We start from the raw sequence: 27,066 nt of genomic DNA on the forward strand, positions 1-27,066 counted from the left end.
CAGGGCTTCCCTGGTGGTGCTGTGGTTAAGAATCCGCCTGCCAATGCAGGGGACACGGGTTCGAGCCCTGGTCGGGGAAGATCCCACATGCCGCGGAGCAGCTAAGCCCGTGCGCCACAACTGCTGAGCCTGTGCTCTAGAGCCCACGAGCCACAACTACAGAGCCCACGTGCTACAACTACTGAAGCCCACACGCCTAGAGCCCGTGCTCCGTAACAAGAGAAGCCACCACAATGAGAAGCCCGTGCACTGCAACGAAGAGTAGCCCCCACTCGCTGCAACTAGAGAAAGCCCGCGTGCAGCAATGAAGACCCAAAGCAGCCAAAAATAAACAAATAAAATAAATTTATTAAAAAATAATAATAAATAAAATATTTCTCCAGGGACTTCCCTGGCGGTCCAGTGGTTAAGACACCACACTTCCACTGTGGGGGGTACAGGTTTGATCCCTGGTCAGGGAATTAAGATCCCACATGTCTCACAGTGTGGCCAAATAAATACAATCTACTTAACATACATGTCTTGTAAGATAGATAGATAGATAGATAGATAAATAAATAAAATATTTCTCCAGATAAAAATTCACTTGTATTCATTATGTCCTTTTAGGAAACAGGAAGAATATAAATTATGGAAGTTAAATCCCTCTTTAACCCTTCAGCCAGGTATTTATTGAGTCCAGTCATGGTGGAAAGTGGAGTCATGAACTCTGCCCTCAGAGTCCTCAACCTCATTGGATTAGGGAGAGAAAGCGAATGCAGATAAAACAATTAAGAAACAATAACCACTGTAATTATGGTCTGGCTTGAGTTCCAAGGGTAAGATTTCAGACACTGGAGGAGTGTGGTCCAGTCACCAGCTCTTTAATACTTTGACTAAAGCCAGAACCAAGCAGCGGAAGCTGTCAGCAAAACATTCTCTTCTTTATCTCCAAGTATATCTTCTCTATCAGCAAATGGATTTCCTTTCAGGCAGTTTAAGACCTTGTGGGTCAGGGTTGCCTGCCCAGTTCAGGCCAGAAGGAAACAAAGGAAACAAATTAGGTCACCCATCCAACAATCCTCCTCTCCCCAAAATAGTTCCTCTTCAAATGTAGAGAGCGACAGGCATTGCAAAGCCGCTATACAGACGTGTTTATAAACTTGAAGCCTATAACCTCCAACTTACTCACCTTTCCTCCTTCAGTTCCACGGAAAGCCTCTCTCAGGCCCCTTTCTTCTCAGGCGAGTGTCCACAAGAGCCAATGCAAGATGCTCTCAGGGGGAAGAGTCGACCCTCTGTGACCCCTGTCAGTTTCCCTCACCTCCATCAAGGACGTCACATCATTTACTGGTCATCATCTTTGCTTAAGTAAGGAGCTATCATTGCTTATGTAACCCCCCCTGCAAACATTTATTTACTCTCACATGTCGGAAGGCAAGAAGATAATATAGCATTGATACAACCACATCAGGAAACTCAAATGTGAAACTCTGTCCTGCATCAGCTCTGCTGTGCTTGACGTCACCATTTTTCTCCCAGTTCTTATCTAGTGTCAATGCCATCTCCCAGGGCAACCTCATCTGGTAGGGTCTCCTCTGAACTCATATTGAAAAGGTTCTGAGTATGATCTATACTGAGTTCAGGGACAGTTAATGTTTTTACAGCTGAAGTTCACTCCCAAGCAAAGGTCTCTATCTACATCTCTAACTGTCGGGCCATTTTACAGATAAGGAAGTTGAGGCTGAGAAATGAAGCAACTTGGCCAAGATCGCCCAGAGACCTGAACAGACATCTAGCTCCCCAAGTCGCTGCTCTTCACCCTCGAGGTAATCCTGTTTCCCATCATAAGACTGTCGTTTTTCAAACTGGCAAATGCAAGTTGGCTCAGAGCACTAAAGCATTATGCATATGATTATGAAGCTCCTAGGAAGCCGCAGGGCCGTGAAGGCGGGAGATCTATAAACCTATAAACTGTCGGGTACCCCAGGGACCGATGGCAGGATCCCTGCTGGCGGACACACACCCAGAAGCAGGGCGCCTTCTGATCCACACTGAGTGGGCAGCTGCTCCCACCAGCTGGTCAGCCACGCTTCCAGTTCCTAGAACCAACCTCCAAGATCCTGGACCCCTGGCCACCCTCGGGGTCCAGAGACAAAGCAAATGGAAGCAAACGAGCAAATGATTTTAGAGGAACACACCTCTTATCAGTTTACCTTTAAGGCCGGGCCTTATAAACACAGCAGGGCTGGCCCTACTCCTGAGTAATAAATTTAGGGGTCAAAAAAAATAAACGACTACTACTGACTATCAAGAACAAGAAACAGAACTTAACAGTTCTGGCTCCAAGTCAATCACAGCGCCACTGACTTACACCCCACAGAGCACACTACCATGGCTAATTTCTCTCCAGATGGCGGCTTGTACTTTTCCAGGCAGAATCTCATCTCCCCAAGCCCTGCCTCACCTTTTCTACAGCTCTTTGTGTTCTCCCAACGTCCTCTGTGTGCACAGGGCTTTGCAACACCTCCAAATTTTCTGCCACCTCCAGATTTAATTAGCAAACTGTTTACTCCCCCTTCACTGTTTGGAATATCTTAAGTAAAACCAGGCCTCCACTGAGCCCATGGGTACTCCACCCTGGGCCTCCTTCCAATCGGCTCCCTGCTGCAATAGTGTTTGCCCAGCTCCAACCCTGGGTCTGGCTCTTGTCCAAGGCAAGTCTGTGCTGTGAGCCAGCCACTGGGTACCACGTGAGGGCCTTCCAGCCCTGCGGCTGCCTTAGTGAGAGGAGGCTGTGCAGAAGGAAGGGGAGAGGTGGCCAAATAAAAATAAATAAATAAATAAAGTGACACTCAGTTAAGGCAAGGCTTTATTGGTTTAAAAAAAAAAAAAAAAAAAGGTGCAGCCAGGCCAGCTGAACATGCATTTTTTTAGGACTTCTCCATGTGACCTATACCTTAGAGGAAAAAAAGCAGGGAGAGTGATGGTGAAAAGAATGGAGAGAGTGGGTTCAGAAGGGGAAAGAGGGCAGATAAGAAGCAAAATGAATGATCTGCTTTCTTTTTTTTTTTCGGTACGCGGGCCTCTCACTGTTGTGGCCTCTCCCGTTGCGGAGCACAGGCTCCGGACGCGCAGGCTCAGCGGCCATGGCTCACGGGCCCAGCCGCCCCGCGGCATGTGGGATCTTCCCGGACCGGGGCACGAACCCGCGTCCCCTGCATCGGCAGGTGGACTCTCAACCACTGAGCCACTAGGGAAGCCCTGGTCTTTTTTTAATGAACCAGAAACTATAGCCATTAACAAACACAAACTGAACATGTTATTTTATGTTCAACAATACAGGAGTTAAAAATATAAAACAAGATCTCCCCTTGCAAGGATTTTGGCATCGATCAGGAGAAACAAATCAGCAACCAACAGCGAGGGAAATAAACATGAAACCAACAGCGAGCCGCGCAAATAGGCATCAAGTTCATTCTTCTACATGCAGTTTAATGATGCAAGGACTAACGAATTATTCGGCCATGGGGCAGGAGTGGAGAAGGCAGAGAAACATCCCTCGAAAACAACTACAACCAGGCACAATCTTGGATGCCTCCCCCGAACAGCCCAACACCGATGGACTATTATGCATACGACAAAGCAATGCATGAGATCTCGTCATGATACACTGCACCTCCGCTCCTTCACTATGCTACTGCTTCTACACTCATGATTAATTTCTCTTAAAACTATTTTAGGATTTTATGACGACTCTTACTTCTTTATTCTTAAGCTTTTAAAAGGAAGTCAAGCAATTAAATACGCAATGCTATTATTATCCATAAAATGTGCTGCTAGGGTGTCTACCCGATCATCTAAATTTGCCTTAATTAATTTTCTGCTGCAGAGAAAATTCCTCTGTCCTTCCAGGGAGCTGGTTATGAAAACTCACTGTAAGTCGCTCTCCCTTCCATTTGTCATTTTGAAGCCAGCCACAGCCTGGCTTCAAACACACTTTGGAGAGCCCGTCAGAACTAAGAGATTCCTGAAATAAGAGAGACTCCACCCACTCTAGCAGGTGATCCTGGGAAGATACAAGAGCAGCCGTGGTGACCGGTGCTATCCAATAAAAAACATCTTCAATGTTCTAGGAGCTACATTTTTAACAAGTGAAAAGGTTAAATTAATAACCTATTTTATTCAACCGCGTATATCACCAATATTATTTTAACATATAATAAATTATTATATAATAAATCAATATAAAATTATTCATGAGCTATCTTACATTCTTCTCTTTTCTACTCAGTTTTTGAAACCTGGGCTGCAGTTTATGCTCACAGCACAAATAATTCAGACCACCCATATGTCTTTTTTTTAATTTTATTTTATTGAAGTATAGTTGACTTACAATGTTGTGTTCATTTCTTCTGCACAACAAAGTGACTCAGTTATACATATATATATATATATATATATACATTCTTTTTCATATTCTTTTCCATTATGGTTTGTCACAGAACACTGAATGTAGTTCCCTGTGCTATACAACAGGACCTTGTTGTTTATCCATCCTCCATATAATAGTTTGCATCTGCTAATCTCAAACTCCCATTCCTTCCCTCCCCTACCCGCCTCTCCCTTGGCAACCACAAGTCTGTTCTCTGTATCTGTGAGTCTGTTGTTTCGTAGATATGTTGATTTGTATTGTACTTTAGATTCCACATATATGTGATATCATACGGTATTTGTCTTTTTCTGGGTTACTCTGCTTAGTATGATAATCTCTAGGTCCATCTTCCATCTATGTTGTTGCAAATGGCATTATTTCATTCTTTTTTATATATATGTACACATCTTCTTTATCCATTCATCTGTCAGTGGACATTTAGGTTGTTTCCATATCTTGGCTACTGTGAAGAGCGCTGCTATGAACATAGGGGTGCATGTAACTTTTCGAATTATAGTTTTATCTGAGTATATGCCCAGGAGTGGGACTGCTAGATCATATGGCAACTCTATTTTCAGTTTTTTGAGGAACTCCATACTATTTTCCATTGTGGCTGCATACGATTTACATTCTCACCAACAGTGTAGGAGGGTTCCCTTTTCTCCACACCCTCTCCATCATGTGTTATTTGTAGACTTTTTAATGATGGTCCTACTGACCGATGTGAGGTGGTACCTCATTGTAGTTTTGATCTGCATTTCTCTAGTAATTATCGATGTTTAGCATCTTTTCCTGTGCCTATTGGCCATCTGTATGTCCTCTTTGGAGAAATCAGACAACCCATATTTCAAGGACAGTAGCCCCACGTGGCTAGTGGCCACCACAGTGGGCAGTACAGCTACAGATGCTCTATGTGTGGCCAGGAGGCAATGAGATTAGATAAAGAGTTTCTGAAGTATGAAGGATTCCCGATCTCTCTCTTTTTTAAAAAAATACTTATTTATTTGGCTGCGCTGGGTCTTAGTTGGGACACGCAGAATCTTCTTTGCGGCATGGGGGATCTTTAGGTGTGGCATGCGGGCTGTAGTTCCCTGACCAGGGATCGAACCCGGGTCCCCTACATTGGGAACGCGGAGTCTTAATCGCTGAACCACCAGGGAAGTCCCAAGGACTCCTGATCTCTTAAGTGTCTAATCATAGGATATGCTGAATTTTTCTTTCACTCAGCCCCACCCCCACCCCAAGGGGCAAACACAACCTTCGTTCTGTCAGAAATAGCCACCTAGAATCAGGAGAACCTCGCCAGGGTCCCGATTTTCAGATCCAAAGACCTAATAATCCTCAATAGAACAGAAAACACGAGATATTTATTGAGCACCTCCTAGGTACAAGAAACCACAGTAGCGGCTGAAACAAAACGTTTCCGAACTCACTATTAACTTCTAAGCCCAACAGGCGGGCCAGGACGTCTTTTCTTTTGTGGATCATCTGGCCTTATTAAAAAGTCGTTAACTTTCAGTGCCTGCATTGAGAAACCAAGCATCTTTAACTACAGGAAACTGAGCCCCCTGAGTTAACAGCCTGCCCTGTTCTAAGTTCCAGGACAAACCAACGCAACCAAAATCAGCGCTTAAGAATCTTAATTTCTGCCTGCCCGTCACTGAGTCTTCACCGTCCAAAGAATCCTAAAAAAACAATCACTGTCAGGGTATTTGCACTGCTTGACAGTTCTTCTCAGGGTCCTTCTTGCTCTAAGTTGATGCAGGAAGTTCTTCTTCACCCAGTTTTTTTTTATATCACCTAAAAGCTGAAGCATATTTAAATTAGCTCTGATTCCTTAAAATTCATGAAAGGTATGGACACCAAGCTTTACAGAGCTTTGTGGAAAGATGGCCCTATTTGAGGCCCTGTGGGGTTGGGAATGAGCTCGGCCCGCCATCGAAAAACCCAGGTCCCCACTCGCCCCAGCCCGTGCCATGAAGGCCGTGGTGCAGTGTGTCACCCAGGCCAGCATCACAGCATCCAAGCATCCGCATGGCCTGTTCTTCAACCAAATGTTGCACAAACAACAAATAAGGAACAGGACTTCACTGGCGGTCCAGTGGTTAGGACTCCGAGCTTCCACTGCAGGGGGCACGGGTTCGATCCCTGGTCGGGGAACTAAGATCCCACAAGCCACGTGGCACGGCCAAAAAAAAGAAAAAAAAAAACATGATGTAGGGAGCATTTCCAGTGCAAGAACTCCCCTTTTCCAACGTTCTATTTTACATTTCCTTTTTTGCCTATTTTCTCCATTTCACGGAGCTTGACTCCCAGTAAGATGCACAGTTGTGAAGAGTTGTTCACAGGGATGCGTTCTAACAGTGTCTATGCCCAGCCTGGGTGCAGAGTGTTCCCACCCCAGGACACCCTCCTTCCTCACTTTCCGAACCAGGTAGGGAACAGATCAGAATCTAAAGAATTCAGGATGAAATGTTTCTCTTTTCCACCAGTTTCCTATGGACCAAGTCACCCAACCATTAGTCATCACTTGATCACTATAGTCTAGTTTGAACATCAGGGGTCCAGATGATTTATGTATATATAAGGTAGTCATTTTAAAAACTCAAAGCCAAGTTATTTTATGTTTTTTAAAAATTTAAAAATAAATAAAAATCGGGATTTCCCTGGCGGTCCAGTGGTTAGGACTCCACACTTTCACTGGCGACGGCCCACGTTCAACCCCTGGTCAGGGAACTAAGATCCTACAACCTGCATGGCGTGGCCAAACATAAACAAATAAATAAATAAAAATAAAAGTAAAAAAGACCCGGGTCTCTCAGATCCCACAGGAGCTTCGGGACGGTGGCAAGTCCCTTTAATTGTTAAGTCAGCCCGCAGGCTGCTTCTCCACCAAGATCTTTCCTGCTTCCCATCACCGTGATCTCACATAGAGCTTAGACGCTCCCCACACCTCCCGTGGGCACAGAAAGGCCCCCAGACAAGGCTTTTCAGCTGACTTCAGAGTCTGAAATACAGCCCTGGCATGATCCACTGTGTGACACCTGGGAAGACAGTCAATTCATTACTCATTCTTTTCCTAAGAAAGCACCAAACTGAAGGCGTACGAGGTCCCATGCTAGGAATGGCATTGACCGAGGTCTAGAATGGGCATGCCCTCAAGGACTTCAGGGCCTCAACAGATTAACTGAAGACAATGCATTATTATGCCAGCAGAGAAGGTCCCAAAAGGCTTTCTAGAGCTGACGGTGCCTGCTCTGAGCCTTAAAAAGTAAGCCAGACGAGACCAGAAGGAGAGAAATCCAGCTCAGCAAAGAGCTTCTTGAGCTCTTACTAGGGGCCAGGCCCTCTGGAAACATCTATAGGAATTAACTCATCTACTCCTCACAACAGCCCTATGAGGTAGGTACTATTATCATCCCCATTTGACAGATGAGAAAACTGAGGCATGGAGTAAGAATATAAATTGTTCAAGGTCATTCTGTTAGTAAGTGGCCAAGCAGACAGGACAAACCCAGCCGTCCAGCTCTGGGTTACTGCCCTTCCCTCTATGGCCCAGTACCGGCACACACGGGAGCAAGTTGTGTTTGTGAATTTCTCAGCAAAGGCTGCAACCTGGATCACCTTGGAGGCCAGGAAAGTATCAATAATTTAAGTGCAAGAACCCTTCCATGAAGGGTGCCGTGAGGACAGTGGTGGACCACTGGAGCCCAGAAGAGCCATCTACGTGCATCAAATTCAGTATCACCCCAGTGCCCTTCAATCCAGGCACAGCCACCCTGCTGGCAGCTGCCAATGTGTGTCCACCTCAGGGTTGAAGGGGCAAGGCTGGGGTGAGCAAGATGTGAGGCAGAAGGGACGGCACCGGGGACAGACACCAGGCCAAGAAGCTTGGACTTCATCTGGTAAACAATGGGGACTCTGATAGAGGGACATGATCACACACATTTTAGAGGGACAGCTGAGTCCACGGGGAAAATGCGCCGAGGTGTAAAGACGAGACGGTGGGGAGGCGGACGCACGCTTCGGGAGAGAGGGTGAGGAGAGTGTATTAGTGTGCTACAGCTTCCAAAACAAAGTGCCGCAAACTGGGTGGCTGAAAACGATGCAAGTTCACTGTCTTGGTTCTGAGGTTAAAAGTCCAGGATGAAGGTGTCAGCAGGGCTGCACTCCCTCCAGAGGCTCTAGGAAAGGATCCTTCTCTGTCTCTTCCAGCTTCTCTTCCAGCTTCTGGCGGCTTCCGGCAGCCCACAGCTTGTCGGGACATCACTCCGATTCCTGCTTCCACCATCACAGCCTTCTCCCGTGTGTCTGTGTCTCTGAGTCTGAAACCATGGGAGTTAGGGCCCACCCTACGCTTTCCCGCCCCCCCCCCAGTGACCTCCTCTTAACTAATTACATCCGCAAAGAAAAGACCTTGTTTCCAAATAAGGACACATTTTGAGGTTCCAGGGGACACGAGTTTGGGAGGGAGGGGGACCATATTCAACCCAATACCTAGGGGCCTGAACAATGGCAGGACTGAGTGGGGAGACGTAGGGAAGATATACAGCAAGATGTCGTGGAGTGAGGATGGGGTGCTATCTCTTGGAAAAGTGCAAAATTTAGAATATACACCTTTATTTACCTAAACACATAAACCTGCAAGGATTCACAAGAAACCAAGAAAAGTATATCGTTAGCTGAGGGCGTAGAAAGAAGGGGGTAAACAGGGACAGAGTGAGAGTATGACGTCTTCATGTACACCTTACTTTATTCTATGGTGTTAGAAACCGCCAGGATTGACGTTGCTCTTAGAGGCGTGCTGCCAGGAAGGGGCACAAGGGAGGCTGTGGGGTCTCAGCATGTTCTGATTCTGGATCCGAACGCTGGCTACATGAATTTATAAAAATTCATCAAGCTAGATACTTAAAATAATATATACTTTTCTACATGCATGTTACATTTCAATTTTGATTTTTTTTAAAAATAAGCATTTATAGATACAACTGTTGGTAAACAGCTTCCTATCTGCTAAATGGAGCTGACATCACCCTGTCTACAGCAAAGCTCTCCTGGCTTGATGATGTCGATAATTCTAGGGGGGGAATGACACAGAAAGCTGTTGCCATGCAAATCTAATGTCACGGAATTTCACGGAACAAAGTCTACATAACGTGCTTTAAAAATCATCTTTTTTCCCCAAAAGAAATGTGAAGACAATAATGTTTTCATTAGTGCTTTCTTTGTTTCAAAAGAGATTTGGCCCCCATCCTCAAAGGATGAAATTTTAGCTGCAAGCAAGAAGGGTAGGGGAGATGGGGGCCCCTGAAAATATTTTTATGCTTTTCTCACTGAAACAAAATACCAAAAATGGATTTTCCACGAGAAGTGGCGGGAGGAGGGGCATCTGCCTGAGCTTGGGAGCTGCACACATGGTCCCTGCCCAGCTGCCAACTCCAGCCACCTACCAGGCCCTGCGTAATGGAAACACCAGATTTAAACAGGTGTCATAACAGTGAAAGGGCCCTGTAAATGGGAAACGCAGAAGGCCTGGAGGAGCCGGACGGCTGGTGCGGGAGTGAGGGTTACAGCCCTGAGTGGTCCCCAGGCTCCTGGAGTCTGCCGTCCTTCGCCTCACACACACTTAAACATCCATCTGCCTTCACAAGCACACACACATCACCTATATAAAATCTCTGCACAGGAAATCTCTGCCATTCCTAAATGGTCTTGCCCAAATAAACTACCTCTGACAGAGTGCTCTGAGCTATTGGATTGCATTAAATGAGAGGAAAAACGAGAGTGGGTTAGGGATTCCACAATGAACAGTCTGCTCGGTAGGGCAGGTCACATGGACTAATCTGAGGAGGGGTATGGAATCAGCCTATCCCAGCCCCCATAACCGCCCAGGTGCCGTCACCGGCTGCTGAACGTAGATTTTGTGGATCCACGAAATCCGCATTGCGTGGCCTTGCTCGTGTCATCTCTCTCTGCTTCCCCACTTTCTCATCCATCAGATGGAATGGCAATACCCACCGCGCAAGGATTTCTTTTCTTTTTCTTATATTGGAGTATAGTTGATTCACCATGCTGCATTAGTTTCTGGTGTACAGCGCAGTGATTCAGTTATCTATATACATATATCTATTCTTCTTCAAATTCTTTTCCCATTCAGGTTATTACAGAATACTGAGTAGAGGGACTTCCCTGGCGGTTCAGTGGCTGGGATTCTGCGCTTCCACTGCAGGGAGCACGGGTTCGCTCCTTGGTCGGGGAACTAAGATCCCATGTGCCACGCAGTGTAGCAAAAAAAAAAAAAAAAAAAAGAATATTGAGTAGCGTTCCCTGTGCTATACAGTAGGTCCTTGTTAGTAAGGATTTCTTAATGGTGATGTGTAAAGTAGCAAAAAGGCCCAGAACAAAAGAAAAGATCTATCAAAGGTAGCCAGTCTAACGGTCATCGTCCTAAACACCATTTATAAAACTATTACTCATTTACCTGTAAAAAAGTGACTCCTCATTCTTTCCCAGAAGAAAGTATAAGATAAAGGGCAGCATTTGATCTGAAAGTCTCATTAATTCCCCAAAAAAGTTCAATAAGAAAAGTGTAGAAGGGGCTGCAATAAGACAGTGAAAATGAAAAGAGGTGGGAAGATGGGGATAAAACTGAATTCTCTCCCCGTCCTGGTCCGCCACGGCTGCCATAACAAAGCACCACAGACGGGGCGGCTTAAACAACAGAAATGCGTTTTCTCGCAGCTCTGGAGGCTGGGAAGTCTGAGATCAAGGTGCTGGCAGGTCGGTTTCTCCTGAGGCCTCTCTCCTCATCTTGTAGATGGCTGCCTGCTCGCTGTGGGCTCACCTGGTCCTGCCTCTGTGTTCAGGCATCTCTGGTGTCTGTGCATGTGTCCAAATTTCCTCTTTTTATAAGGACACCAGTCAGACTGGATTAGGGCCACCCTAATGACCTCATTTTACCTTACTTCTTTATAGGCTCTAGTTCCAAAGGCAGTTACATTCTGAGGTACTTTGGGGTCAGGGCCTCAGTATACGAATTTGAGGGCATAAAATTAAGCCCACAACACTTCTTTATACCATAATTTGAAACGCTGAATTGCGTGTTCACAGAACTAAAGAACCCATGTGATGGAAACAACTCAAGTGCCCATCAACAGACGACTGGCTTAAGAAGATATGGTATGTATATGTATACATACATACGTGCGCTTGTGTGTGTGTGTGTAATGGAATACTACTAAGCCATAAAAAAGAATGAAATATTGCCACTTGCAGCAACATGCATGGACCTAAGAGAATATTATACTTAGTGAAGTCAGACAGAGAAAGACAAATATTATATGACATCACTTAAATGTGGAATCTAAAAAATAATACAAATTAATCTATATACAAAATAAAAACAGACTCAGACCAAGAAAACAAACTTATGGTTACCAAGGGGAAAGGGAGGGGAGGAGGGATAAATTAGGAGTATGGGATTAACAGATACAAACTACTATACACAAAATAGACAAACAGCAAGGACCTACTGCATAGTACAGGGAACTATGTTCAGTATCTTGTAATAACCTATAATGGAAAATAATCTGAAATATATATATATAAAACTGAATCACTTTGCTGTACACCTGGAACTAACACAACATTGTAAGCTAACTATACGTCAACAAAAAGGCAAAATGAATTGAAAAAAGAAAAGTCTTCATGCTTTTAGTTAAATTGACATCTCCCTACTAAAATATATTACAGAATCTGAAAAGAGAAGGAGAAGAAGAAGAAGAATCCACGTGATACAAGGGATAGATGAAGGAGCAGAGAAGTTTCGCTTGGAAAGAGCTTCCGGAGTGAGACGGGGGGAGGCAAGACAGCCAACCACAAATGCTTATGGGGCAGGGTTGGCTGTGTCCCAACAGGACACAGCTGGCATCAACGGGAGGAGGTTTCAGGGAGACAGACCTCCATTCCCTGCAGGGAACAACTTTCTAACGATTCACTGGCTCAACCAAGGACCAGGCTGCCCAGCATCAGCCTCTTCAGACTGCCTTTTGTACCTTCCTTTGGTGTTAACAAAGGCCAGCCTGCACGTATCTCGTGTCAACCCTACAACGGGGGAGCAGGCATCACTTGGCATCACTCCACAAAGGGACAATGGAAGGGCCAGCCTCAGAAAGGGCAGGTGACTCAGCTAATGCAAGTCAGAGCCAGGGCTGGAACCCAGCCTCTCTGCCTCTCGGTCTTCTGTTCTCCTCTCAGCTCCATAATGACAATGGCAGCAAAGGCTCACGTGACATTCCTCAGCCAGGGTGTCACAGAGAAGATTCTGGAGTTGGGAGGACCTTATCAATCCCTCCAACTCTAAAATCCCCATCTAGAGGCAATCACAGTAGAAGTGCAGGGAATGGTGGGGAAAGACTCCTGAGGGATGATTCTCAACAGTGATGTCAGCGTCCTCAAAACCAGCCACAACTCAGATACACGACACACTGGAAAAGGCAAGGCTATGGAGATGGCAAAAAGATCAGTGGTTGCCAGGGGCTGGGGGGAAAGAGAGATGAACAGGCAGAGCACAGAGGATTTTTAAGGCACTGAAACTACTAGATGGCACTCTAATGGTAGTTATATGTCACTACACATTAATCCAAACACACAGAATGTGCACCAACCAACCGCGAGCCCTGATGTAAACTATGGATTCTAGGTAATGATGTGTCGGTGTAGATTCGTTGATTGTAACCAATGCAGCACTCTGGTGAGGGCCGTCGATCATGGGGCAGGCTGTGCATGTGTGGAGACAGGGGATATACGGAAACTCTCTCAACTTTGGCTCCATTTTGCTATGAACTAAAACTGCTCTATAAACCAAACTCTATTAACAAAAAACAAACAAAAGAAAAACTAGCCGCAACAGGTCATCTACAACCATTTCACCAGCCTGGGCATCAGAACTCTTAATGTTGCATCCCAGTCACTTTTAAACTTTGGGTTCATAAACCCAAAGACCAGGACGTTGGAAGCTAGAAAGGCTCTCGGAACAATTCTGCTTCAACCTCATTCTCTCCCAGATGAGGAATGCAAAGAAAGTTCTTCCTTGTTTTATTTTATTTATTTTGCTACAGAGAATGTAAAGGATTTAAGAGATAAGCCAAGAATGGTGTTTTCTAAAAGCTTGAAACAATGTTCAAAATCATAAACACAAAAAGTGCAGTCTACCTGAAAAGCAAAGAGAGAGATTCTTTATTATTATGTTAACAGTAACAAAATAAAATTAAATAATTAAGACCCAGTGCAGATTAGGCATGGTGACGTTAATATACTCACACATATGAACTGATCAAGACTTTTTTTTTTTTTGATCAAAACGTTTAAAGCAGTTTTGAAACAGGAGGGAAGGGGGCAGGGCACAACCTTTGAAAGAATGACATAGCCCGAGGACATGACATAAACTGATTAGAGCCAAATGGGTCCAAGATGGCGGACAAGTCGACTTCCACTAGACCTTGAGCCTCAGTATACGCTCACTGTAACACATCAGCAAGCTAAATGACACACCCACAGGTGCCATGACAGTTCCAAGGCCAACCAAAAGGATCAAAAAGTGGGCGGTGGCCCGATTCCTGGAAATCCCCGCCCCTTCCCGAAATAGCTGGAATACTCCCCCCACTCATTAGCCTATGAAATTACCCACCCCTATAAAAACTGACAATCCCGTACCCCGGTGCCTTTCTCACCTTCTGAGATGGCCCACACTCTGTCTGTGGAATGTGTCTCTCTCTAAATAAATCCGCTTCTTACCCATCACTTTGTCTCTCACTGAATTCTTTCTGAGAGGGGGCATTAAGAACCTGACCTTCATTAAGTCCTGAAACCAGGTGTGTGATGTCAGTTGGAAGACCATGGGTTTTGGCCAGGTTCCAATCCCAGCCACGTGGGTTCGAGTCCCAGTCTGAGGTGCACAGTTTCAGTTTGGTAATTCAAGTCAAGAGCCATTTTTTAAATGTCATATTTAATACAAATACCATATCCTGAGAATTTAGCCTGAGAAAAACAAGTTTAAAAAAAAAAAAGGAAAAAAGCAAAGTATACATCAAGAACTTCAAGGAATCTTAAGATAGTGATTAAAAAAAGAAACACAACAAATATTCAATTACAGGAGGATGGTTATGTAAGTGATTAGCTCACTGGAACATGTGACCATCGTAAACAACAAGTATGGACATAACCATACTTGCTTATATTTTATATACACTACTTTTATATTTTCTTAATTGATAAAAGTTTAATACCAACTTACTTTATAAAACTCAAAAGAAAATGTCTTGAAACAGATACCATACAATTATTATGTGGTCTCCCTACTGACCTGAAATGACAGAAGGCATTTAAGGAAGGGATGCTATGTCAAAAACAAAGACTAACCCAAGGGATATATGTTGCTTTACAAATCTGATTGCAGAAAAACTAGTTGGTTTGCCTACTTTTGTTGTTGTGGTTGTTGGTTTTGTGTGGTTTTTTTTTTTTGCTGATTTCTTTCTTTTTATTTATCAATTTGCAGATACGCTGGTGCCCTAGTAAACTTCAGTGGCAACCAGTGAGGTTTGTTACGTTTTACGTTATTATGAAATTTTACATATCTGATATGATTCAATGAATTGTAATTATTGTTCTTTTTTCTGAAGTCTAGATTTTTCCCATTAGTTTTTTTTTAATTTTATTGAAGTATAGTTGATTTTACAATGTTATATTAATTTCTGCTGTACAGCAAAGTGATTCAGTTATATATATATATATATTCTTTTTCATATTCTTTTCCATTATGGTTTATCACAGGATATTGAGTACAGTTCCCTGTGCTATACAGTAGGACCTTGTTGTTTGGCCTAGTTTTAAAACTAATCACAGAATCCATTTTCTTAATGGTCCAGACATTTTGCCAATTCTTTGAGCTCAACAGAACTTCCATCAGCAAATGTCATCATCAGTTTATCCCCACGAGTAGTCTGTACCTGCGAGTAGTCTGTACCTGCGTGTAAGCACAGTTCTTTTTACATTTGTCCACGCTGCTCCTTTATAGGAGTTGATAATGCAATGTCCCACGAAAAGAAACAAAATACAAAGCTGTATCTATGCAAGAGTTACAAATATGTAAAAAGGGCAGGAAAAGATAAGAAAGAACAGAGAAATACCAAAAGCAACAATGTGTTCTCATAGCAGCAATGTTGGAGAATGGCCCCTTTTAAATGTACTTGATTGTTCTTAAAACAAACATACAGCAAATAAAAATACATTTTAAAGAGTCAGCTGATCTGTGCAGCACAAAGTTCCTTTAGAAGCTCCTGCTGCCCCCGACTAGCAAATAGTTTGGCAGTGCCAAAGCAGAGGCCTGAACCCTTATCTGATTTCAACCAGCAATTTGAGATTCACTTTCTCTAGAGCCAGTGGCCTTCATCCGTCCCTCTGTGGTCACATGCAATTAATGCTCTGCTCTCAACACTGCACCCACCACATGCTACAAGTCACCCATCAAGGGACCACCCTCCGTGAAGATCCCCTTTACCATGTGGTCCCTCTGCATATTGTGGGATGCTTTCACCTCCCAGCCACAGTCCTGCAGGCACAGGACTCCACCTCCTGCTGTTTCTACCAGCCCCCATCCCTCACTTCCACCCTCAGGCTCTTCCATTATTTTCTGCACAGAGAATTTCACTATCCAGGTATAAATTCCTCCCCCATCCATCTGCAGTCTAGGTCTGGGCTGCTTAGCCCCGAGCCCCCATGACCCTTAACAAAGTCCAGGTATGGAACAGCTCACCTCAGAATTAAAGACATATTGGTGCAATGCTCTCGTACTTTTTGTTTTCTGGTTCCTGTTTATCCGTGGGTTCCAAACTGTGTGCCTGGATGCTTGCTCACCGCTATGGACCGAATATTTGTATCCTCTAAAAACTCACATGGTGAAGCCCTAATCCCCACTGTGATGGGGGGGGGGTGCAATTTGGAGAGGTAATTAGATTTAGATCCGGTCATGATGGTGGAGCCCCCATGATGAAATATAATGTCCTTATAAAAAGAAGACAAGAGAAGAATTCTCTGTGTGTGCATGCAACAAGGAAAGGCCATTGTTGAAGGCCAACCATCTTCAAAGGTTGTTGAAGCCACAACCAGGAAGAGGGCTCTCCCCAAGAATCTGACCATTCAGGTACCCTGATCTCAGGACTTCCAGCCTCCAGAACTGTGAGAAGTAAATGTCTGCTGTTTAATTCACCCAGCCTATGCTGTTTCATTACAGCAACTCGAACTAAGACACCCACCCACCCATCTTCCCCCTCAGAATCCATGCTGCCTAGTTTTCACTCTTGCTACAGCATCAGCTTCATCCTGGCTGAAGACTGCTCACCAGCCACTAAGACACCTTCTTGCCAGTGGGTCCTTGCCAGTGGGTCCTTAGGGAATATGCCTGTGCCTAGTCTCTCCTGAGTATAGCCCTTACCACCTTAGGCTTCTCATCCCTTAGCTGCCACCTTGCAGAGCCCACCGTCTTGGCAAAGACCAGAGCACCATGCATATATCTTGATAGCTGATGTTGTAAGCTGGGGGCAAGTGTATCCTAACCTATATCGAGCTCCTCCACAGGGGCGCCATGGGCAAGATCAATTTGGCTGAGACCCTGCCCTCAAAAAGTCTGCAGTCTAGGGTCAACCCCATTTTCATGTCCCCTCTGGGGATCCCAGAATCCACAAATCTTCCCAGGCAAACTGGGTAACTGTTCTGTCTTTGGGGCTTCTCTTCAATGTCTATTGGGAGCGTATGATGACCTATAATCTGCAATACCATGGTAATCACTTGCCATTTGGTGCCCAAAGATTTAGTGAGATTTCCAGCTGGGCCTCTCCACTTGGTTTCTTTGGGCTAATTGTGAACCTTCCAAGCCACGATTTTTCTTGACCATAGAGTGCGCTTAGTAGGACCTTTCTTGAAGTGATTGTGAAATCCAAATGACAAACTTTTGAGAAGACTTTCCAGGAGAAGGAAAAAAAAAAAGTTTGCAGCCTAGGAGAAGTGTTCACAGAGACACAGACTATGATAACACACCTAAAAGAGCCATTAGGGAATTCCCTGATGGTCCAGTGGTTAGGACTAAGCACTTTCACTGCGGGGGCCCGAGTTCGATCCCTGGTCAGGGAATTAAGATCCTGCAAGCCGTGTGGCCCAGCCAAAAATAAATAAATAAAATGAAAGAACCATTAAACACTAGAACATCAAGGAAACGGCATAAGGATGGCTGATTTCAACCAGACCTGGAAGAAGGGCAAGCAAAAATAGGAACAGTCCAGATCTAGACACAATGCATGCAAAAAAATGAGAATAGGATACATCCCAGGGCAAACAGGACTCCTGCTTCACTGGCTCTAAGTATTTGAGAAAGGAGGCCTGAGAGATAAAATGGGAAAGCAGGGCTGGGACCAAAGGACTAGATAGAGTCTTTGAAAGCTTAAAACACATGGTGACATATCAGAGGTAAGCTTTAGGAAAGTCACATTTCCCAGCAGTAAGTACACACCCATATTACATGTTCTTAAGTGATTTTAACGGCAGTCTAATGGGGTGGTTGGACATCCTTGGGGGTTAAACTGTGTCCCCCAAAAAGATATGTTTAAGCCCTAACCTGTAGTAACTATGACTATGACCTTATTTGGAAATTGGGTCTTTGCAGACATAGTCAAGTTAAGATGAGGTCATATAGGATGGGTCCTACATCCAATAATTTTTATCTTAATAGAGAGAGGAAGAGATTTAGAAACAGACACACAGCCACAAGAGAAGATGGCCGTGTGAAGAAGGAGGCTGAGACTGGAGTGATGTCACAAGCCCAGGAATGCCAACGGCCTGCAGAAGCTGGAAAAGGCAAGGAAAGATTCTACCCTGGAACCTTTGGAGAGAACGTGGCCTTGCCAACATCTTGATTTTGAACATCCAGCACTATGAGAGAATAAATGTCTATTGTCTTAGGTCATCCAGTTTGAGGCACCTTTTACTAGCAGCCCCTGCACAAACATGAATTAAGTTTGACTTGAAAATCATCAGTGCTTTAGGACCTTCAGAGAAGATGGGCTAGTTCATGAACAAGGAAGCAATCCTAGAGAAAAACTGAGGTCATGAGGCACAACTGTGACTGGAACTGTGGATGTAAGACTACTGTCCAAGGGGAAAGGAGCATAAAGACAGGGATGCAGTCAACGCTCGAAGGTCAACAACTCTCTGATGATGGAGGGTCTGGGTTCAATCCTATCCTGATAGGATCAGTCAACAATGGGGCTAATCCTTCCATTGATATTTAATCCCTGGGATTCTTGGCTGCCCCCGTGGGCTTTCTCATCTTTGTTCTTTCCAGGGCCAGAATCCACAGTCTTTATTCTTCCCGAAATCCTAACTTTTGAGAAGACACTTCGCTATTAATCCCCATGGGTAAGTGGATTACAAAAAAAAAAAAATTGGGAGATTAAGTTTCTACTACTTGCCACCTACCCAAAGATGAACGTGTATTTAATTAATGTAATTTTTTTCTGATTATACTATTAACCCGTACTGATTGTAAAGTCTTTCAGTTAGAGAAAACTATGCCTAGGAAAATAAGATTTGCACTTACCTTCAACACTAAAAGACATTCGTTGTTGCTATTTGGCTATATTTACTATTGGTATCTGATGTATTTAAGAGAAATACTTTATAATTAAAGAAAAAAATACTCTGAAGATGAGTTATTTGGGAAGAATCATCCGGACAGACAAAGAAAGTGTAAGGAAAAACCCACAGAACGTCTGAGAAAAATGGAGAAGGGTGAGCCCAGGTAATCAAAGGCCATTAACCATTTTAACACTGCCAGAGGCCAGAGAGATTTTATTCAAACTAAAGGAGGAAATTCAAAAACATGACTCTCACAGCATCCTTAAGTTAGATGAAATACTCAGGGCATTAAACTATCAAACTTGACTCATGTCCTAATTAAGCTGTCCACTTCAGAATTCCACCAAATAACTTTTCCATGATGGAAACCTTAATATTTAAGGTACGTTACTATCTCCTTATGAGAGTTCCCTTTTTTCCCAAATTATGGTTTTCTAGCAACCGTAACACAGCAACCAAGACCATACCTTCTGCCCTTGGTACCAGTCTCCCCGAAGAGCTGTATGTATAGACCTGCACGTATAACCCTTGGCTGTCTTAGCTGTGGCTGGGCCCCAGAATGTTGGAGGAGCTGGGTCCATATGCTGTAATAATGTCCAGACGTTATACAGGGCCAATTGCTAGTTGCTAGCAGGCCTATAAATTCACTTTTCATAAGTTAGATGGGATTCAGAACTGCTGTATCACGGGCTAAAAAGACACAAATTACTGCAATTAAAATTCAGAGGCTATCTGTGAGGAATAATTTCAGCCCTTCTCACTCAAATAAGCTACATTAACTAGTCCTGGTTTAAAGAACAGGCCGTTCCCTTGCACCTCTAAAGACTCTGAGGTCCTCAACTAATCTGCAGCACCTACCAAAAACGTCCATCTGCTTTTGACCCTATTTCCTCCAAGAAAGAGAAGGTCATTTGGGTTCTCTTACTTGAACTGAGCTGAAATCATGCCACAGGCTCCCACAAACCTTTTTCTTTAAGGTAATTTAAATGCTTTGATCCAACTGGTGAGCGGTCACAGGACCAAAGTTGCAGGCATTCAAGGCATTAGATCCCCAAATTAAAGCAATTAACTGTCAAAGAAGGGAAGGAAAAAATAAGGAAAAAAACCACAGGATTCATTTTTTCAATCAATTTTAAAACAATTAGATTGTTAAATTGTTTAGGTTAAGTGAAAACCATAGTTATGAGGCTTAATTTTTTAAATGACAATGAAATGTTAAAGTTTCAGTGGCATAACTATAGAATTGAAATAATTTCTAATCAGACGTTTCAAGGTGAGATAATTATTCCAACATTCATAAGACTTTTTCTAAAACCTCACAGTAGATCTTGCGCTGCACTTGGAACATTTTTTCTAAAACTATTTTTCATGCTCCACAAGCTGCTTAAGAAGAGGAACATTATAATTATCAGCCTGCAAATATTTTTCCCTCCCATAACAGGGACCAGAGCAGAATTCAGGGAACAGTTATTAGCAACATCCGGAAGCCTTTAAATACTGGAACTTAGTCATGCACTGAGAAGCCCAAAACGCCTGAAATTATTATCCAATTTTTTAGAACACTGTCTGAAAAAAGAAAGACACTTTATTAATTTAATTCCCGCTAAAATAATAACCAGAGTGTTTAAAATAACCAAAATAATCTGATGCCTCAAGATAGCTAGCTTCCAAATATCTACAAAACATAAGCTCCTTTTCTATGTAAAGAAACTTAAATAGGCAGATCTCTAACAGTATTTGTGTCTTTTGAATGCAGGGTTTCCCAACCTCAGCACCACTGACTATGGACCAGATAATTCTTCGCCTGGGGAACTGCCCCATGCATTGCTGGATGTTAGCAACATACCTGGCCTGTACCAGCTAGATGCCAGGTATCTCCTTGCTTCTAGGCAGATGCTAGGTACTTCTCCAGTAGAACAAACAAAAATATCTCCAGACATTTCCAAATGTTGCCTGGTGAGCAAAATTGGCCCCAGTTAAGAACCCCTGTCCTAACATAACACAATAAAAAATATTTCAACCAACAAAAAAAATTTATCACCCAAAAGCTGATACCCAAAGACAGCTCCCTTTCAAGTCACCTTGGAAATATACCCTTCCGCAGCTTTGGTAAATAAATTAAATAACTCAGTCATTCACACAGTTTTTAAAGTAAACAAAGTATTGCTCTTTTTTTTTAATGTGAAATCAGAGATTTAAAATATAATGTCTCTCCAGTGCTTCTTTTCTCAATCTATAACTTAAGTCATGCCAGTATAGCTATAGAAAATATGAAACTAGTATAGCCTGGCTATGGAGTGCAAAGTTGACAGTTATTGACAGTCATAACTAAGCAAACACCTTTATTGCTCTTCAGCTTTTCAAAAGCAAACAGTATGTAAAGGATGCCATCAGAAAAGTGAAATGATTATCTACAGAATGAAGAAAATGTTTGCAAATCATATATCTGACAAGGAACTTATATCTAGAATATGCAAAGAATCCTCACAATTTAAGAGACAGAAACCAAATTTTAAAATGAACAAAGGGTCTGAACAGACATTTATCCAAAGAAAATACACAATTAGCCAACGAGCACATGAAAAGATGCTCAACATTATTAGGTACCAGGGAAATGCAAATCAAAACCGAAAGGAGATAGCTCCTATCACCCACTAGGATGACCACAAACAAAAAAACAGGTAATAATAAATGCAAGGATATGGAGAAACTGGAATCTTCATTCACTGCTAGTGGGAATGTAAGATGGTACAGTCACTTTGGAAAACAATCTAGCAGTTCCTCAGAAGTTTAAACATAGAATTACCATATGACCCAGCAATTCCACTCCTAGGTATATACCAAAAAGAATTTAAAACAAGTATTCAAACAAATATTTGTACACTAACGTTTACAGCAGCAACTATTCACAATAGTCAACAGGTGGAAATAACCCAAATGCCCATCAACTGATGAATGAATATAAATAAAATGTGGTATATCCATACAATGAAATACTGTTCATCAATAAAAAGTAATGAAGTACTGACATGCCACAACATGGAAGACCCTTGAAAACGTTATGCTGATAGAAGATAGTCACAAAAGACCACATATTATATGATTCCATTTATATGTGATGTCCAGAGTAGGCAAATCTACAGAGACGGAATATAGATTAGTGGTTACTGGAGGCTGGCGGGATGGGTATGGAAGGGAAGCAAGTGATAACGGATGTGGGTTTCCTTTGGAGTTGATGAAAATGTTCTAAAATTGATTACAGTGATGGCTGCTAAACTCTGTAAATATACCAAAACCCACTGAACTGTACACTTTAAAGAACTGAATTGCATAGTATGTAAATCATATCTTAATAAAGCCATTATCAAAACAAAAAATAGACAAGGCACAGAAGACTTCGTCGTGCTTATCGTGCTTATAGAACACAATCTCACCAACCCTGACATCTGACAGAAGCTGTAGGTGTAACAGGAAGGGAAGGGGAGAGGAAAGACAGGTCAGGACACTGATATTCTCATTTTACAAAGGGGAAGGAGGTAAGAGTCCCTGTCATTGGTTGATGGAACTAAATGAGTCCATATAAGTAACAAAGATTGAACTATAAATATAATCATAAAAATCTGGAGAATAAAGGAAATAAGAAGCAATAAGTAAGCTAAATTGTCATTTATCAGAACAGGAAGTCAATAAATAAAAGTGGCATAAACAGATTATTTAGTGATATAAAGACAACCTGTAGAACTAAAAACAAAAATGAACAGAAGTGATTATTTCTGGAGAGTACAGGAGTGGGCGGAAAAAAAAACAAAATGGGGAGAGAACATGCTCTTCACGACAAGCTCATCTATCCTATTAGTTTGTTAATACTACATGGAATCATTACTTTGCACATCGTTTTCAGAAACAAATCAAACTTGGCATTCCTTGAGTTGAAGAATCCACGTGAAATAAGAATATACTTGACGTCAGGAAAAATACTGAAGTGGGTCATCATCCCTGAGTGAAACTGTGATTTCAATATATTACAGCAAAATTGACTCACGTTTCATAGACAAGGACTGCATCCCTAGTTAGGCAGTTTGGAAATGTATGTTAGATCCTTAAGAGAACAAGAAAAACATACAGAGCCCCTACCCTCTCTGTGGCAGTTACGAAGCATCATAAGGCCAGAGCTTCACCATGGCAAGAATATTCAAAAGTCCTGACAACTTTTGGATCCAAAGACTTTTTCAGTGAAAGAAAGCACATAGGGCATTCTCAGGACACAGCAGGATTTCCCAACTGGAAAAGTATACTACACAGTTACTTAAACATAATCAGGGTTACAATTCTGACACTTGGAACTCAAGATTCCAGGCAGCCAAACTGGGGCTGAGAATGTCAGATGGTAGAATTAGTCATGAAGCCAGGCAACAGGCATGACCAGGAGTGACCAGGGTACCCCAGAGATCTAGGGGCCTTACAGGTATGGAAAGGGACTCCATGGTTATCAGAACCCAGGGGGCTACAGCACGATAAAGAACTTGCCCCCCACATTCCCACTCTCCATGGATATCCTTGTGTGTGTGTGAGGAGATCAAGGTGTGCGTTTTGGGGAATTGGTGGTCCAGGGGTTAGGACTCGACACTTTCACTGCCGAGGGCCCGGGTTCAATCCCTGGTCAGGGAACTAAGATCCCACTAGCCACGCCGTGCAGCCAAACAAAAGATGAACATTTTGCAAAAGAGACCAAAACTAACACAGTAGCTCAGTAGTTAGGTCAGGCTCCTGTTAAGTCCAGAAAAACCAAAATGCACATCTGAAGGTCATGGCGAGAATAAACCACAGTTCTGAGCCTCTAAAACACTGCCCCCAAATCAAGTGGGAACCAGCTAATGAGTTCCTGACTCTCTTAGATATTCCTGCTCAAAATCTTCTTTTGCCCAGAATGCGGCCAAGCGCTCTGTGCCCTGCGCAGGAGATGCAGTTGGGTCATAAGAGATCTTGTCCCCAGGATCTGAGAAACCCTGGGATGGTCAGGCTTTGGGCTGGAATCTCTCCCGCAAAGACCCAGGGGGCCACCCACGTGGCTGGGGGAAAGGGGAGGCAAAGCAGACCCCCTCCGGAGGGCCCTTCAGATTCAACCTGCAGACCTGAGGCCCACCTTCTCTTCTGAAAAGCAAGCGGAAAACCCCATCCACTCCACTTCCGTGGTCCTGACAGCTCCACAGGGAGGATTGCCAAACCCAGGACTCCCCCTGACTTCCCGTCCCCCAGAGTTGACCTGGTGACTTTCCATTATCCCCTCCGCAGAGGGCAGAGGAAGCCAGGAGCAGGAACTAGAATGGATCTGTGTTTACCAGGTGAGCATCTCCTGGCCCAGGAGGAGGGCGGTTAGGCAGGGTATCCTGTCTCCTCCACAGCCACAGAGAACTGTGTTTGGGGTTTTTAAGGACAAGCAACTGAATCTCCTTCGCCTATCCCCCATCCACTCCCCGCCCACCCCAAGCCAAGCTTGGTCCCAGGTCCACTGTCTCCCAGTCACGCATCTCCTCACACACCTGTACATTCACCTCTATACTCATCCTTTGGTCTTTAATAAAATCCTCCTGTAGAAGCTGGAATTAAATAATGCAGGGGGATACTGTTTTGTTTTGTTTTTTAACCAAAGACACTTTCCTCCTCCCTTTCACTTCTCCTCCTTCATGAATTCAAAGTGGCCCGAGCCAGAACACACGCGGTACCTTCTTGCTTGGCTCCAAAATGCTACATCCAAGTCTCCCTTTACGGAAAGAAACTCCGCGACAGCACCAAAGCTCAAAGGGCCTCGGCCCATTCAGAAACTGAGGATGCGCTCAACTGAAAGCACCTTCCCTCCCACGTGGTCTTCACTGAATCATCACTCTTTGTTCAGCACCCTTTGGATGCACACAATTGATTGGCTCTTATATTGTGCCAGGTTTTTTTTTTTTTTGCTGCTATTTCAGTGAACTGAGACCCCACTTGCAGCCAAACGCAAGGCTCTGAGCTCAGCCTCGGCCCAACGAGGGAAGAATCTCTCTCCACCTAGCAAGAGCTCCAAGGTCTTCTAGAAGAATCTCACACGAGTCCAGGAGAAATCGCTCCATACCCACAGTCTAGGCCTTTGTGAATGTCTTAATGAGGTCCCTGGAGACCACAGGAACAATGAAAGTCTTAGGCTAGAGGGGTGTGGAGGGTGGGAAGGGGATGGAAGGGGAAAACCCACCTAACTACCTAACTATTAATATTTTGTACCTTTTACACTAGAGCATTGTTTTATTTTCCAAAAACTTTGTTCCTGGCTGAGTATTGCTTTATTTTTTGAATGCCTCCTTTATTTAATTAAAACAAAGAAATTTAAATAAGGGATTTGGCCTACAATGATGATAGTTTTTTTAAAAAACACAGGAATTATTATATAAAACTAAATATTTAGAGATGAAGTGACCTGAAGTTTAGAATTGTGAAAAACAGAAGAATTTGGCTGGGGGCCTTGCAAATCTGTTTCTTCTGGTCCCAAAGTGACGGGGGGGGCGGGAAAGAAGGGGGACATGGAAACATACACTCTACCCATTTGCTTAATTTAGAAAGGAAAATGAATATGTATATATACATATATGTATAAACACACACACATCCCCAGTGAAACACTGTTTTAGACACAGGAGGCCAAATGACTGGACACAGTGAAAAAGGCTCTTTCTCATCCACAAGCCTGCACCTAGGGATTCAGGAATTCCACAGGACCCTCTGTACACTGCCCACAGGAACCAAATTCTCTCTCTGCCTTCTCACCCTCAAGCCACCTGACTCAGGCAGAAGCTCCCTGCCATCACCGGCTTCTAGGCAAGGCTTGGATGTGATTCCCACGCTCTTACCTGCATTCCTCATTTGGGAAAGCATAGGCTTGAAGTTCGCATCTATTAAAGTGCTGTCTCACAATACGCGTCTCCTTCAGGCAGTAAGGAACCTCCTTGCATTGCGGAAGGGAAAGGAGAGGTGTTACCACGCGCACCTAGCAGGCCCTCAGCAAAGCTTTGGGAAGAAATTTCCGCCCAGGCGCTCCAGAACGCCCGGGGTACTGACTGCTCACCAGAACTCCAGGAATTTGGTGCGGAACATGGGGGAGACAGGCCAGCACCAAGTCTTCTTTCTGGTCTTAGACGGGGAGGGGAAGAGTGGGGACCTGGGAGAGACAACTGCAGGGGGAAAGGAGAGGAAGTCTTTGTCCTAGCTCTTTGGATGTGCATTACAGTGCAGTTAAATGGTCGGCTAATGAGATTTCCTGACCACGTGCTCCCTTTTAAGTCCAGGCCCCCAACTGATTTGATCCCCAGGCAGCAGCAGGGGGCAAAGCTGCCTTCAAGCATCCCTAAGGGCCAGAGAATTCCCAGAACAAGTGCAGGAAGGATCAGAATCATTTCTGCGACTGGGATTTTATTTTATCTTTTTATTAATTAATTTATTTATTTTTGGCTGTGTTGGGTCTTTTGTTTCTGTGCCAGGGCTTTCTCTAGTTGCGGCAAGCGGGGGCCACTCTTCACTGCGGTGCGCGGGCTTCTCACCATCGCAGCCTCTCTTGTTGCGGAGCACAGGTTCCAGACACGCAGGCTCAGTAGTTGTGGCTCACGGGCCTAGTTGCTCCGAGGCATGTGGGATCTTCCCAGACCAGGGCTCGAACCCGTGTCCCCTGCATTGGCAGGCAGATTCTCAACCACTGTGCCACCAGGGAAGCCCTGCGACTGGGATTTTAAATAAATAGGTTATCACGTTTATCCACCGGCATCCAGCAATAATGCTAGTGACCCCGTGGCTTGTATGAGGCAGCCTCCACTTGGGGTGACTGAGGTAGGCCCAGGGGAGCAGAGGGTATGGAGAACATTCCCTGTGGGCTTATCTCCCACTGGACAAACTGCAAGTCCCTCACCTACTTCTTGTTTGTTTGTTTGCTTGTTTTGGTCAGTAAA

The 27,066-nt window shown here is 43.9% G+C and overlaps 1 protein-coding gene across 8 annotated transcripts in view; it reads right to left on the reverse strand.

The window, feature by feature from the left end:
- Positions 1-27,066, reverse strand: part of TIAM1 (TIAM Rac1 associated GEF 1) — a 400,681-nt gene that overhangs the window by 370,653 nt on the left and 2,962 nt on the right. Inside the window, exon 1 of one of the 8 annotated variants that reach the window (XM_079923439.1) lies at positions 1,172-3,209. The exons of the other annotated variants lie outside the window; for them this stretch is intronic. The gene's annotated coding sequence lies outside the window, so the exon portion shown is untranslated. Of the gene's footprint in view, positions 1-1,171; positions 3,210-27,066 lie in introns of those variants that run through there. 8 annotated transcript variants of the gene reach the window in all.

The sequence above is a fragment of the Stenella coeruleoalba genome (assembly GCF_951394435.1).
Source record: "Stenella coeruleoalba genome assembly, chromosome: 5".
NCBI lineage: Eukaryota > Metazoa > Chordata > Mammalia > Artiodactyla > Delphinidae > Stenella > Stenella coeruleoalba.